Source organism: Tursiops truncatus, chromosome 17 (assembly GCF_011762595.2).
Source record: "Tursiops truncatus isolate mTurTru1 chromosome 17, mTurTru1.mat.Y, whole genome shotgun sequence".
NCBI classification, from domain to species: domain Eukaryota; kingdom Metazoa; phylum Chordata; class Mammalia; order Artiodactyla; family Delphinidae; genus Tursiops; species Tursiops truncatus.
In genome coordinates this window covers 14,719,171-14,733,834 of record NC_047050.1, presented here as the reverse complement: position 1 = coordinate 14,733,834, position 14,664 = coordinate 14,719,171, and positions in this window count along the sequence as shown.

Sequence of the window (14,664 nt, the reverse complement as noted above, 5' to 3'; positions counted from 1 at the left end):
TAGCAGTAATTCCAAAATGCTTGCATGCCAAATAATACCTTAGTGTGTGGATCACGCATGCCCACACTAGCTGGAACACTTTGGACATTTTTATTTAATCTGAGCTGTTTCTACAAAGTTTTGGTCATATTGACCGGGTTACATGTATCACTTTTTGTTTGGGAAAATACAGTCAATTCATAACATCTTCCTTTAGTAATTACCTTTAGCTCTCTTCTGTTTATTTAAAATGTGCATCTCACCGATTTCTAAAGATGATTTAGATCAGCTTAGAACAATAAGAATAAAAAAAAAGGAATAAGTCAGTTAAAGACAGACCACCACATTAAAAGAATTAAATTAAAACTTTCAGCTCATATCATTGTGTTAGCCAAACATGGTTGGAAAACAGACTGTAGATATTGGAGTTGGACGAACTGACATTTGTGCACCATGTCCTCATTGTATAACGTTGGGCAAGTTGTTTAATTTCTAAGGTTTACCATGCTCAGCCATATGATAATGTAATGATGATGCCGTAGGGTGTTGTGAGAATTAAGTAAAATGAGACAACTTGCCTTCTAGATGATACTTCATAAATCTATTTCTTTTCTCCTAACCTGCCAATGAAGGCAAAGAGGAGACAGAATTATTCAGATTTTATTATTGCTATATATGCTTTCTTTCAGTGGTTTGTGTACTAACAGCATTAGCATCACCTGGGAATTTGTTCGAAAGACAAACTCTCTAGCCCTACCGAATACCTACTAAATCTGAAATTCTGGGGGTGGGACCCAGCGATTGTATTAAGGCTTGAGAACCATTGCTTTACGTGATTCATCCCTCGCAGTCCCTGCAACATAGCAGTGGGTAAAACTGCTCGGTGACTTGGCAGAATCACAGAGTGGGTTCATTAGGAGGAACCGTTAGAATGCAGATGGCAGGCGGAACTGTGCTCTTCCCAGGAATAATGGATACCCACAGAGCACCGTTGTCATTTTACTGTTGGAAACGTGGAACTCTTTCTACAGCTACGAGCCTGATCGATGGAATTTAGAGACCTTCTCAAGAGGTAATCTCTCTGCTTATATTCCTTTTCCCTACCTGAGTCTATATTTGATGATAAATAGCAGTTCATTTATTATAGAAAAAAATGTACAAAAAGGGACATCTGAACCCTGGAAAAATAACGAGGCTGAAAGTAAAGTGGCATCTGTGATATTGATGGAGGTCTTAATGGGCCCTTGGGGTGTCCTTCTAGGACTCCGGAAGTTGGTGGTTGCAATGAACAAAGCTATCAAAGTAGACAGATGTTTGGGACCTCTATGGGGCCTGCAGTAGGTAGGCTCGCAGGGTTATGGCAGTTAAGTCATAGCGTGGTTTGTACCCACAGAGTGCAAGGCAGACTGGGGTTTCGAGAAATTGCCGTTCACTGTATATAGAGATAAAATCACAAATACTGTCCTACGCTATCTATTGACATGACAGTTTATGCAGTATTTCTTTTTTTTTTAATTAATTAATTTAATTTTTGGCTGCAGTGGGTCTTCATTGCTGTGCACACAGGTTTTCTCTCCATGGCATGTGGAATCTTCCCGGACCAGGGCTCGAACCCGTGTCCTCTGCATTGGCAGGCAGATTCTTAACCACTGCGCCACCAGGGAAGTCCTTTTACAGTGTTTCATTCACGGTAGTTTTATGCATTTTCAGAATGCTTTATGACTCCTTAGGGACGGTAATTGCACTGAGCTGTTGTAAGGACCCTATCCAAAATTCAGGAGAACAAATTCTTATATTGAATTATTTCCGTAGAAACATTTAACTCAAATATATCACAGCACTTTTTTTTGGTTGACATATATCAAAATAGAATAACCAAAATTATTTTGAAAGAAAACGTGTTAAAAATACTGTAAAATAGAAATAAACTTCTCTCTCATTGACAATCTCTACATAAAGTATGGGAATCTCATAGAAAACAATAGTTTTCTCCATTATTTTAAGAAGTTGTATATCCAGGAAATATAAAGTACATGATGCTTCCTTTTATTGCTGCAAAGAACTTGAACTTTATTGCTTTGTGAGCTTAAAGTAATGTTAACAAAAATGAATTATAATATTTTGAAATGATATTTAGCCCTAATTACAACTAGGGTAAAGAATGTTTAGGGAGAAGATTATCTCAGGATAAAATATTCTTTCACTGTCATTCTATTTCATCTTACATTATCTCAGGATTTTTTGTGACCTCATATATTAAAAAGTGGGATAGACTGTTCTAGCATTATGTTCTATCTATAAATTTGTGTGATTTGTTTTGGACTTATTTGCAGCATAGTACTTTGTTGAAAGCTGTTTGCTATCAAAATATACCAAAGGGATTAGAATTCGATTCTTGATTTTACAAACTGTTTTAAAACGCTAAGTGTGGGCTGCCCTGGTGGCGCAGTGGTTGAGAGTCCGCCTGCTGGTGCAGGGTACACTGGTTCGTGCCCTGGTCCGGGAAGATCCCACATGCCGCGGAGCGGCTGGGCCCGTGAGCCATGGCCGCTGAGCCTGCGTGTCCAGAGCCTGTGCTCCACAACGGGAGAGGCCACAGCGGTGAGAGACCTGTGTACTGCAAAAAAAAAAAAAAAAAAAAAAAGCTAAGTGTTTTTCCATTTGCTCCCATGGTGTGTTTTATTTGACATCTATCAATTATTTATTAAATGCTAGTAAAAGTACTAGGTAAGATTTTAGGGCCAAGTATGTGATTTTTTTCCCTCCATTCTTAACCAATTAGATGTAGCAAGACGACTGAGAGGGAAGACAGCTTGTTTTTGAGGACAGAAGGATTTTTCTTCTCTTTTCCTTTGGAAATATTTTCTCAGCCTCTGATTGCTGCAGGACTGTGAAGGCCTGAACCAGGAAAGGAAGCTGAGTCATTGTCTTGGTGAATTTCAGTCCTCGGGGTTATCTGATTTAAAGGTGCCGAAGCCAAATTCTCTTCAATTGGATTTTGAAACTGGCTTCCACTAAAAATGGACAGGGTGTCTTCCAAGGTGGTTCTTCCAGGTTCTTCCTTAGAAGGCAGCTGCTATCTCTGTTTCCCCTAAACATTAAATCCCTTCAGCCCCAAAGCCCCCCGGGGCAAGCCCAGGGCAGGTCTATTCCTATAACTGGAGGGCCTGAAATTGGGGCAGCCTAGGGCTGGGTAGTTTCAAGATCAGACATGACTTATGATCCAGTCTTTTCCAATGGCCAGAGGGGAGGACTGAAGGGCCTGGAAAGGCTAGTGCTGGAATACAGGCCCCTTTAGGCTATCCACAGCTCCGGATGCCTGGGGGTCCTGCGTCTGAAGACTCACAGATGCCCAGGGGCGTTTTCGAGGAGAAGGGCCTTGAGCAGGGCCAGCCAGGAACGTTGCCAATGGTCAACTTACAAATCTCAAAGGCCTCCACTAGTTACCTGGGGATGTGTATGCCATTGTTTTTTCTCAAGGAGTGGCAGGATTTGAGGGAGAGGAAATACAAAGGGAGTATGTGAATTTAGGGTCAAAAATGAGCCCACACAATAATAGCCAAAATGTGGAAGCAACCCGTGTCCATGAACAGATGGATGGATAAACAATGTGGTCTGTACCTGCAATGGAATAAGATTCCACCTTAAAAAGGAAGAAATCCCAACCGGCTACAACACGGGTGAGCTGTGAGGACATGATGCTGAGTGAAACAAGCTGATCACAAAAGGATAAATATTGTATGATTCCATTTATACGAAGCACATAGTCAGATTCATAGAAAGTAGAGTCATGGTAGCCTGGGGCAGGGGAGGGAGGAATGGGGAATTAGTGTTTCATGGGTACAGAGTTTCAGTTTTGCAAGATGAGTTTTAGAGCTGGGTGGTGGTAATGGCTGCACAGCAACGTGAATGTACTTCATGCCACTGAACTGTACACTCAAAAACGGTGAAGATGGGGGGCTTCGCTGGCGGTCCAGGGGTCAGGAGTCCGTGCTTTCACTGCAGGGGGCACGGGTTCATTCCCTGGTCAGGGAACTTAGATCCTGCAAGTTGCACAGCCAAAAAAACAAACAAAAATGGTTAAGATGGTAAATTCTGTTGTGTGTTTTACCACTTTTTTTTTTTTAAATGAGACCGATGATAGCTGCTACAAATGGACAAACCACATGAATTCTGGGTCTCTAAAATCCCACCATGATGGAAGGCCCTTCCTAAGCTCTGAGGGGCTTTTCCCCTGCTAGCTAGCCTTCCTTCCTAATCTCTTCCTGTCTGATCCCAGCACTGACTTGTCATGGGAGGGCTGCACACTCCCAAGAGGAGCTTCACTTTCAGAATGTTTACCCCACACCCTCTCTCTAAGTGGCTACCTGTCAGTTTCCATTTCAGCTCTACCTTTCTGTTTACAGGACGGCTGACCACCAACTGACATATTACCTGTATTGATTCTCTAAGAGCCCTCAAGGTGGAGGGAAAGACTATTCTAAGGCAGCCTTGAGCTCTCAGCTGAGTGGGATCGTAAACTCCCCCATTAAAGGTTTCATTCAATAACAATCTGTGCAAAAGTAAATGGACATCGGTCTCCGCTCCCACTACTGACCCAGAGGCCATTACCAATGGGCAGAGAGGGCTGAGCTGCGGCAGTATCAGTTTCCACATTTTCAAATGATTCCTTTAATGAAAAGCTGCATTCTTCTCAGGCCATAAAACAACCAAGGAGAAGTCTATTCATTTAGCTATTGTACGTATTAGCTTATTTATTTTACGGCTCATGCTGCCATCAGCGTTCCCTGGGTGTGGAGCTAACTCACTCAATGATTGGTTGATAAACCCGCTAAAAAGCAGCTCATGCTGAAATCGGCTTGTGGGCTGCCATGCAGCGCACACAGCGTTTTGCTCGTGTGCAGGACGATTGAAGTGTTTCTTTCATTTCAAACCCAAACCCATTGCTTTTATACTCTGTTTAAAGGTATTCATCTCGCATAAAGCATTTCATATTCACATGCCTATGTGAGCTAGTGCGCTAAAGATTCATTTTCAACCGTGTTCTTAGGAAATAAGCATATCGCCACCATTTACCCAAATATCCTTCAGTCATTTAAAGATCTTCACCACCAAACTGTGAGCTCTTGTATGGCAATCATCTTCCCCCTTCTTTTCCTCTCTTCCCTTCCTCTCTCCTGTCCTTTCATGAAATAATTACTGAGCACCTAATCTGGATGTCTCAGCACCTGTGTTTCTTGCCCAGCAGGGACTCAATGGTTGGTGACAGTTTTGTTGGGGAAAAAGTAGTGCCCAAATGAGACTGGACTTGGAGGCATCTAGGAAAAGAATTGGGATTTGCACGTTGCCGTTTTGGGAAGATTAGGACTCAGAGAACTTGATTCACTGTTTCTGTTAGTGCAGTTCTAGAGATTTTTGTTCGTTTGGGGATTTTGGGGGGGGGTTCTTTTGGCCACGCTGCCCAGCATGTGGGATCTTAGTTCCCCGACCAGGGATCGAACACCCGCCCTCGTCAGTGAACACGCAGAGTCTTAACCACTGGACCGCTGGGGAAGTCCCTAGGGATGTTTTTAAATGTTCAGTTGCATTCACTTATTAATGGCTAATCTGTGCACAGACAGAAATACGAATAAGGAAAGCGTATACAGTGACATGTAAGCGTTCTTCCCTTTAATTATACCGCCCCCCTTTTTTGGGGGTTAGGTGAGACATAAGCGTAAATATCTGATAGAAATTACAAAGAAAGCCCTAAACGTCACTTCAGAATTATGTTCTGCTGAAACTAAATAGGAGCAGGAGGTGGACAGCTGCTCAGCCCACAAATTCTGGGGAGTTGAGAGAGGTGAGGCTACTTCCGGTCCCAGCTTACAAGCCTGACCCCCGTGGACATTCCAGCCTCCACTGGGTGTGAGTCTGCATCTGAAGCACGGATTCCTCTCCTCATCCTTCCTCGACACTCCTGTTTCCTCTGGAACCTTCACAGGCCCCCTTCCTATACTTCATCTGTCCATGCTGGGACCCTGCATTCTCACCCCACGACACACTCTGTCCCCACAGTGTCCTGCACCTCCAGAGCTGGCTTTAACGGCCACCTCCACCCTGCCAATTCCTACATTTTGACCTGAATTCCTACTGGAAGTGTCTGTGTGTGTCTTGGAGGCAAAACTGATTTTGCCCTGTCTAAAGATCTTTCCTACAAGCCTGACCACCCACCAGATCCCTATCTTAGGAATGGTCCCACCACCTCCCGTCCTAGGAACCTGGTGGTCACACCTCACCTCCAGCTCATACACTTCATCTCGGAAGCCTCAGGCCCACCATCTCCACCCGATGACACGCAGCTATTCCTGCCCCTCCGGGTCTTTTCCTTCCCAGCCAGAGGCATCTTTTCAAAACACAAACCACTCCTTTGCCCGAGGACCTTTAATAGCTTTGCATTTATAGTCCAAAATCTTTAACCTTTACCTACAAGATCTCCAGCCTCTTCCTGAAACATACTCCCCCTTAGAACTCTGCTCCGGCCACCCTAGCTTTCTGACAGTCTCTTTAACAAGTCAAATTACTTTCTGCCTCGGGGCCTTCACTGATTATACCTCTTCTGCCTGGAGCCCTCCCCACTCTTCTGCATCTAGCTTTGAGTGCTGGCCACCTAGATTTGGATCTAAACTCCACCATTTAACCAGTTATGTGACCTTTAGCTGCTGTTGACATCTGTTCCTTTATCTGTAAAATGCAGGAAATAATAGTACTTACCTGATTGGGCTATATAAAGATTAAGTAAAATCATGTACCTAACCTTATCCTTAACGTAGTGTATGGCATTTAGTATGTGTTCAATAAATGTTAGATATTAATATCAATATTGTTTCCTTCTGTGTTTCCAGTCAACATAGTACCCTGTATTTATAGCAGGTGGCTCAATAAATATTTATTGAATGAGTAAATGAATGAATGAACTTACGAAAAGGTGAGTTCTGGCCTTCCCTTTATTGTCATTACTATGGAACCAAAGTGTAAGAGTGACAGCAGCCACCCAGGGTATGTGACAGCCTGGAGAGGGGAGAACAAAGACACAAAACTAAAGAGCAAGTGGGGGGACTTCCCTGGTGGCACAGTGGTTAAGAATCTGCCTGCCAGTGCAGGGGACACGGGTTCGAGCTCTGGTCCGGGAAGATCCCACATGCCACGGAGCAACTAAGCCCATGCACCACAACTACTGAGCCCGCGTGCCACAACTACTGAAGCCTGTGTGCCTAGAGCCCGTGCTCAGAAACAAGAAAAGCCACCGCAATGAGAAGCCCATGCACCGCAAAAAAGAGTAGCCCCTGCTCACCGCAACTAGAGAAAGCCCGTGCACAACGAAGACCCAACACAGCCAAAAATAAATATATTAATTTTTTTTTAATTAGAAAAAAGAGCAAGTGAGAAAGCACAGCACTTTGTTTGAAGACAGGAGGGAAAAGGCAGCCTCATGAGAGGCTTACATCTTGTGCTGGCAGGCAGGAAGGTGACAGCCCAGATCGGCCAGCTGGGACCTATGGAGCTGGAGGTGAGGAGTATGGAACGCATTCATTTAGTCAACAACACGCATGGTCCTGGGTACTAGAGAAGCCAGGCACAGTGGGTTCAAGGTACGCTTAAAGAAGGTGCGCTACCCTAGGATGCTTCTGCAAGATCCCATATGGCCACCATCAGGCTGCTACACCTTGTCACTTTCATGCACTCACAACAAATTCTCAACCTTGCCAACCTCTCAACCTTGGTTTGGTAATCAAAGCCAATGGGTACCCCCATTCTGCTACCTACAGTGTATATAGACCAGCACGACTCTTAGAAGGCAATTAGGCACTGGGCACCAAAAGCCTTTTTTAAAAGGTCTGTAGTCTTTAACTTAATTAATTCTAGATCTAGGAATCCATTCTAAGCAGCACCATGTTTTTTGTTGTGGTTGTTTGTTTTTATTTTTGCTTTTGGCCGCACAGCTCAGCACACGGAACAGGGATCGAACCTGTGTGCCCTACAGTGGAAGCACAGAGCCTTAACCACTGGACTGCCAGGGAAGTCCCTTAGCAGCATTGTTTTTGACAATGAAAAACATGATAACATAAATGTCCAGCAACGGGACTGGTGGCCCATGGATACAATGGAGTGTTGAGTGGCTAATTAAAATTGAAGTTTTTCGAAGGATGTTTGACATTCTTTCTATAAACCTACTGTGAAGCCAGAAAGAATCCTAACTCTCTGTATAGCAGGTATGTATCTGTACAGAGCTTATGTGTACTTCCTCATGATGGGTAGAAACTACAATTTTCCAGGCATTAGTAACTAGGCAGGGGGAAATTAGATAGGAAACCCTCCTAGCTGGCCTTATGTAAATTCGTTAAGGGCCGTCTTTCTGTACTGAAGCTATCATGCCCTCCAGGACTGGCTTGTCACTCCACTGGGCTTCAGCTTCCTTATTTGTAAAATGAAGAGGTTGAATTAAGTTATCCTCTATAAGACTTCCATGAACAAACATGCAATGAAGGCACATTCTCCCCTAACATTTGCTATGGTCAGGTCTTCCTTTTTTGGCCCTGTATGGAGACGCCAAATTGGGGTGCAAAGCTAGTAAGCATTTGAATTGGAAAACTCTAGAAACGGCTAGCAGCCTCCGATGGGGCAATGGAGGTGGAAAGACAGAAGTGCCTAATGTTTGGTGGGGGGTACACAGCAGATTCTGAGGAATAGATCCCTGCTCCCAGGGACCTGAGAACAGATGGCCAGGACCCCGTCTCCCGGCTGGGTCTCCAGGGAGCCAGTGGCCGCCCTGGGTTCCACCTCCCCCTGGTTTTCTGGTCTTGAGTGGGAGTCGATCTGGTCTCTGCTGAGTCACTGAGACCCTCCTTCCCGGCCGGCAGAGGCCGTGACACAGCTCCCCTCCCGCCGGCAGTGATCACCTCCGGGAGATTTCTGGGCGGGGGGAGCGCCAAAGATTACCACGGTGGAGATCTCTGACGGACTGGGGGGGCAATCTGCTCTCGGGCTTAACCAGAGTTCTAAAGCGGAGGACGTTTTATTGGCCTTGTAATTTCCGGTCAATTCCCGAAATCAACACATTTTGAAGAAAGGCGCCAGCGGCGAGAGGGGAGTGGAAATGCCAGGACCCCTGGCCAGCCGCCCACACCCTTCCGAGTCCCGCCAGAAACTGACCTTGGATGCCTGCGTTCGTTGCCTGCGGCGGCGCTGGAATAGATCCGCCAAGAGGGGGCGCGGAACAGGTTCGCTTCCTGCGGCAGCCCCAGACCCCTCCGCTGCTCCGAACTTGACGGCCTCGAGCGAGGGGGAAGGGAGAGAGGGTTTGAAGGGCGGAATCAAATTGCTTTATTTTAAAAAAAATTTATTTATTTATTTATTTTTGGCTGCATTGGGTCTTCCTTGCTCTGCAAGGGGCTTTCTCTAGTTGCCGCGAGCGGGGGCTCCACATTGCCGGGGCTTTTCTTGTTGCGGAGCACGGGCTCTAGGCGCGCGGGTTTCAGTAGTTGTGGCTCGCGGGCCCTAGAGCACAGGCTCAGTAGTTGTGGCGCAAGGGCTTAGTTGCTCCGTGGTATATACGATCTTCCCGGACCGGGGCTCGAACCCATGTCCCCTGCATTGGCAGGGGGATTCTTAACCACTACGCCACCAGGGAAGTCCTCAAACTGCCTTTTGAAATAACTTTTTTTTTCTCTTATCCTTGGGGAAAATTCATGCTTTGCATCCAGCCACCTGGAGGCAACCATTTTCCAGTCTCTGTGCATCCAGATTATGTCTATACCTCTTATTCATTAAACAGAAACTGTTTTGTAAACCTCCCCTCCCCCACTTACTATGCAATGAACGTTTTCTGTTAATCAAAAGTATCCTTCCGTAAAAATGACTTTAAACGTGCACATTAAATCCCAGTAAACGGATGTGCCATAGGGACTTCCCTGTGGCGCAGTGGTTAAGAATCCGCCTGCCAATTCAGGGGACACGGGTTCGAGCCCTGATCGGGGAAGATCCCACATACCGCAGAGGAACTAAGCCCGTGCGCCACAACGACTGAGCTTGCGCTCTAGAGCCTGCGTGCCACAACTACCGAAGCCCGGGTACCTAGAGTCCGTGCTCAGCAACCCGCGCACCGCACGGAAGAGCAGCCCCCACTCGCCACAACTAGAGAAAGCCCGCGTGCAGCAATGAAGACCCAACATAACCAAAAATAATAAAAGAAGTTTTAAAAAAAAAAGGATGTGCCATGATTTAGAATCAATGTTGATCATTTAAATAGCTTCCAATGTCTCAATGTTAAAAATAGCTGTGCTAGGGCTTCCCTGGTGGCGCAGTGGTTGAGAGTCCGCCTGCCGATGCAGGGGACGCGGGTTCGCGCCCCGGTCTGGGAAGATCCCACATGCCGCGGAGCGGCTGGGCCCGTGAGCCATGGCCGCTGAGCCTGCGCGTCCGGAGCCAGTGGTCCGCAATGGGAGAGGCCACAACAGTGAGAGGCCCGCGTACCGCAAAAAAATAATAATAATAATAATAGCTGTGCTAAATAAACGTCCGCGTAGATAAATACTTGCCTGCATCCCGGATTGTTTTTTATTCGAATCAATTTCTAGACGCAGACTAATGGGACCAAACATAGGTAAGGAATGGTAAAGTTTCGGTGGGCCCAGGTGTGCTGCAGTGGTGGAGACTTCAACAGCAGCTATTGTTATTACTTTCTTAATTTTTCCTTTAGCTGCCCCCCTTCCCCCTCCAATAATTACCGACATTATTCAGAGCTTTCCTGGCTAAAGCGGGGCGCTGATTTCACCGTGACTGCCAGCGATTTCCCCTGTAGGGAGGACTGATCCGGCCAAGAGACCAGGCATCTAGTGTGGGATGGGAAGGGAGGAGGCACAGGAGGGGTCCAGACCCAATTGATGGATGGATGTCCCTCGCAGGGCACCTCCAAGGCCCGGCCCTGCCCCATCCCCTGCGTGGGTGTGACTATGGCCCTGACGACAGGTGGCCCTCTTCTGGGCCGCTGGCCATGGGCAGTCGCAGTCTCCCCCTTCCTTTCTCCTCTCCCTCCCTAACCCCACGCCGGACCTCCTTCCCCAACCCTCCACCCGAGGCTGCCGGAGCCTCCACACCCGGGTGAGTGGGAAGCCCAGCCGCCGTCTGGGGCCAGAGAGGGGGCGGGCGAGCGAGCGTGGCCGCGGTCGGCGTGCATCCTTCCTGCAGAGAGGAACTGAGGCACGGATTCGCTCCATGCTCCCCACGCGGCCCCGGGCCTCCCGGAGCTCCTAGACCCGCTCCAGGCTGCACCCCAGCCCTCCCGGCTCACCGCCCTAACCCTGGAGGCCGGGTTGGCTCTCACCTAACTTTGGGGAGCCACCTAGGAGGCAGCTAGAGACCCGCCCTCTGACGAAAGGTCTAACTTGGGGCTCTCTACCTGCACACTGAGATGGGGCGCTGGTTTTCGTTTTTCTTTTTAATCATAGTGTACGATTCGAATAAGATAAGAAACAGGACAATTCCAAGCAGATCTAAAAGAAAAGTTCCTTAAGCTATGATTGATCGCATGACGTAGTTCAGGAAAGGAAAGAACAGTAGGGACTGTCTGCACCACAGTGACCCCAGGCTCATCCCGGTGCAGGGCCGGCCCGGGGAGAAGTCCGCCCAGGCTGAAAGAGGGCACCACTGGGGTGTCTCGGGCTCCAGGCCAGGGCATCGTCGAAGGGGCGCTGTCGGCCGGGCGTTAGGCTGGGGTTCCTTCCCGGATTCCACCCTGTTTTAAGCCTGAGTTTTCAGCAGCTTCGGGGGCTGGCGTGGACTCCCGGCGGCTATGTGGTCGTGCCTCTGTCTACCTCCGCGGGTGCTGGCATCTCCGGGCTGTGCGGTCTGTAGCATCCGCCTCGTCTTGGGGTGACTGTCGCTCCGTCTCAGTTTCAGCCATTGGCTCCTGGACACGTGGGTCTCCACAGCGTTTCTGACCCTTCTCAACTCGGGAACCGTCTCTGTGCCCGCTGCTAGCAAGACGCAGCATCCCGCCTGCACTGTAGTTCCGTCCCTGCAGAACTGGCAAGAGTGGCCGCCCAACGCAGGGAAGTTATCCAGCGCCCAGGCCGAGGTTTGCTCTCGGTTCAGGCCTGGTGGCATGTGAGTCTCGGGCCAAGGTCGATGCGTGGGGTTCCACTGCTTCAACCTTCGGAAAAGGCCAGAACATGTAGCCGGGCTAGGAAAAGGGCGAATGATCCTGGTTTCTATTGGTGATGTTTTTCTTTTTGCCGGAATGGGTCCAGACCTCAGAGAGAGGTTCTTGGTGGGGCAGGGCTGAAGGAAGGCATCAGAGCGAGCAGGCAACCTTCCCTCGCACCCCCCTCCGCAATCTTTGTGGTGCCGTTTTGCAAGCTGCTTAGGGAGTGTAGAGGCGAAGCCTCAAGTCCAAGATTGATGCAACCTGGCACTTCATGAAGTTTCTCGGTTATTCATTCTTCCTAAATCTGATTGCCCTGTACATGTCCTTCACTACTGTTAAACTTCTTGAATGCAAGGGACTACCTCTTATACTTCCTATATTGGTTCCTTAATAGATGAATATGCATATAATATATATTTTATATACTGAATATATATATACAGTTATATACTGGATATATATATATAGAAACTACCTACTTGGGTACTGCTGTTTGGACAAGAGAGAACCAGGAATAAAACAGCAACAATTGTGTACCTGGCAATAAGCTGCCTCATGCTCACTGCTGTTTGGGCCATCATTAATGACAGTGTCCTCTGAGTGCTGTGAGGGGTGAGGAGATGTATGGGCAGATAATTTCCTCTACCTGGATCACTGTGTTTTTCACCTAGCTAAATTCCACATCTTGTAAGTTTCAGCCTAGATTTCAACTCCTCTGGGAAACTGGTTCCCACCTTTCCCCACAAATTAGAAAACATAAATCTTCAGGAAACTGACAGTTGAATGGATTAATTACAATGGATAACCACTCTCTGATGGCCGGTCTGCAGTCCACCCGCAGTGAAGGAGTGGGAGGCATGGGAAGTATGTATCAGATGAGCTGATATATACTTGAGTGACATGAACATGAAATATGCATCCAATATACAGCTAGTGAGCTAGAGTGACCAGAAGCATTGAAATAAGACGCAGTCGAATAAAGGAAAGCTTTGTGGAAAGCAAATATCCTGAACAGAATTTTGGAGAAGTGGAAGGACTATATTTAAGAAAAGAGAAGTCTCATTGGGCCATCATTCTAGAAAGACTGACTCACTCTGAAGGAAACCATAAAAGAAAAAACAAAACAAAAACAAAAAGCCAAGCAGTGTGCAAAATCTAAAAGCTTCTTTTGCTTTTATTGTCAAATATCTGGAAGAAAAAAAAAAGATAAGTACTCTATATACTAGCACAAAAATGGACATTGAGAAAGAGTGTCTAATTGCTTGGTTTAAAGATGATACTAAAAGGGGAAAAAAGGCAGAGAACTATAAGGACAAAGGGAAAAGAAATCATGGCGGGCAAGATATTGTGACAAAATTTTGGAAGCTGGAAAGCAGATGGTGAAGTATTAACTGTTTTAGCCGACCTGAGAGAGCTGACTCCCTAGAGGCAGAGAAAAAACTGGCAAGAATCAAGATTCCCACCACAGGCCCCAAGATGGCTCAGAGAGACATCAAGTTCTTCCGCAAATGGGAGTACGGGATGGGGATGAAGTTAGGAGAATTGGTTGCAGATTTATAAGAAACAGATCCTCAGATCTCACCCCTCAACCTATCCAGGCCCACCCTCAGGTGGACAGAAAATGCCACACTGAACATCTACATTCTGAACAAGGATCATTGACTGGCAAAAGCCTTAAATGTGCCAAACAGAGATCAAAATAAGAAAATAGGAAAAAAAAAAAAACAACTGGGAGGAAACAGAGACAATGTGTGGAGCAGGAGAAAACTGAAAAAAATCTCAGACCTCCAGAGACATACTGGAAGAGATTTTTGGAACAGGTGCTCCTTTTGGCTAACTTCTAATTTCAGTACATTATAGCCAATGAATGTGGCCTGTGTAAACTTCTAATTTGAGGAATTCATTGAACTTTTTTACTGGCCTAATTAATATATGGCTAATGTTTGCAAAAATTCCATGAGTGTCTGAAAAGGATGTGTTTTTTTTTTTTTTGCAGTACGCGGACCTCTCACTGTTGTGGCCTCTCCCGTTGTGGAGCACAGGCTCCGGATGCGCAGGCCCAGTGGCCATGGCCCACGGGCCCAGCTGCTCCGAGGCATGTGGGATCCTCCCAGACCAGGGCATGAACCCGTGTCCCCTACATTGGCAGGCGGACTCTCAACCACTGCACCACCAGGGAAGCCCAAGGATGTGTATTTTTTTGTTGGGTAAGAAAATCTATGTCTATGAATTCAAGTTTGTTAATTAAATTGTGTTATTTAATCATCTGCATCTATATTTTTTGTATATATTTGATCTGTTGATTTTTGAGTGATAGGTTAAAATCTCCCACTATATTATGGGTTTGTCAATAACTTGTTTGTCTTGTTATCAGGTTTTACTTTATATATTTTGAATCTGTGTTATTAGGGACATGAAGTTTCCTAACTGTTGTCCCTTTTAATACTTTTAGCCTTGATTCCAAATTTGTCTAATAGTATTATTACTATGTCTACTTTCTT